Below are 1,348 nucleotides of genomic sequence, written 5' to 3'. Positions count from 1 at the left end.
TGTTGAGGAGATGCAAAACATACTGTAAATGAGTTGGGTCTGACATACATGTTACTTTGCTGCTAAAAAATGAAACATTATCAGATGAGGACATCACCAAAAGTGTGTGAGTCTGTCAGGGGATTTGATCTGTTCTTTGCATGTCGTACAGGGCCTGTACACACTGCTCTGGTATGAATTAAAAATATAATTGTAAAATGTATGTCTCTCGCTCTTGTCATCATTCAGGCTTTGCATTTGAACTCCTATGACTGGTTGCGGACTTGAAGGGAACGACTCCACGGCCTTCCTGACATCCAGGAAAAAGGTGAGATTCTAATCCATTTCAATGCCAACAGCCAGTCATTGTTTTTAACTTTTTTAATATGATTTTTTTGGGGAATTTCTGTTTTATTGGATAGTAGAGATCTACTGGAACCTAACACCAGAGAGAGAGAGATAGAGGGAGGAGATGATATGCAGCAAAAGGCCGAGCCGGATGGTTGCTGCTCCGTGTGGAGCGTGTTCTATCAGGTAAAGCACTTTGGTACCCAGTTATTTATGGTATTGAGTTCGAATTTAGCCTTTGGAAGGTCATTTCCGACAAGGTCATTGTAAAGACTGAAAAAACATTTATTTGTCTCAACATTCCTGTAATAATTTGTTTTTTTATTGTTGATATTGTTTTGTTCTTTATTTTTGTTGTGAGAATCACTTTGCAATTGTGTAAGTGCTAGCTATATACATAATTATACTAATACTATTGTTGTTACCATCATTACCATTATTAAAAAGAAAATCTTTGTTTTCTTTATTTATCGCTGCAGAAAGGATCATGCCAGTCCACATCAAACACCTGATCAAGAACTTGTGAATCTTCAGGCAGAAAAGATGAAAACACCTGTTAAAAGTTCCAGTTTCCTGTACATGGAACCATGCCTGTCCTCTGTTCCACATGTCTTCAGTCAGTCCTGAGGCCTGTACTACGAAGCAGGATGTTCTCTTCGCGGCTAACTTCAGGGAAAACTCCGGCTTTCCGGTCCTACGAAGCTGGTTCTCTTTTTAGCGGGCTAGATCTCCATGGTAACTTATGCTGAACGGCTAAACTGCCCCGGAGCAGGTTAGGTTGCAGGCTAAGAGCTCAACTCAGTGAAAGCACTGCCTGCTGACCAATCAGAGCTCAGTGTGCGGAGTTTAAAGCGATCAAGTCACAGGAGAAAGGAAACACAGAAAAGCTGCCGTTGCAGGAAAGACGGCCGGCAAAAATCACTGACTGTGTGAACATTAATAGAATATCACCTCCATCTTCAGAGCAATCTGACTATTATAACATTAGCGTCGACAAAGGTGATCAGATGCTAATAATGAT

At 40.7% G+C, this 1,348-nt stretch overlaps 1 long non-coding RNA gene across 2 annotated transcripts; it reads left to right on the top strand.

Annotated features, from left to right (window-relative positions):
- Positions 1-283: 283 nt before the first annotated feature.
- On the top strand, positions 284-821 carry LOC139435953 (uncharacterized). Of its 2 annotated transcripts, none has more exons than XR_011645158.1 (3): positions 284-307; positions 405-513; positions 807-821. It is a non-coding gene; the product is annotated as an uncharacterized lncRNA (long non-coding RNA). The 2 variants fall into 2 exon arrangements; XR_011645159.1 differs by having other exon boundaries at positions 286-307; positions 402-513.
- Positions 822-1,348: the final 527 nt, after the last annotated feature.

This window comes from Pseudochaenichthys georgianus, chromosome 21 (genome assembly GCF_902827115.2).
Source record: "Pseudochaenichthys georgianus chromosome 21, fPseGeo1.2, whole genome shotgun sequence".
Lineage (NCBI taxonomy): Eukaryota > Metazoa > Chordata > Actinopteri > Perciformes > Channichthyidae > Pseudochaenichthys > Pseudochaenichthys georgianus.
Note: the sequence above shows the minus strand (reverse complement) of the source record. Positions and strands in the feature narration are given on the sequence as shown.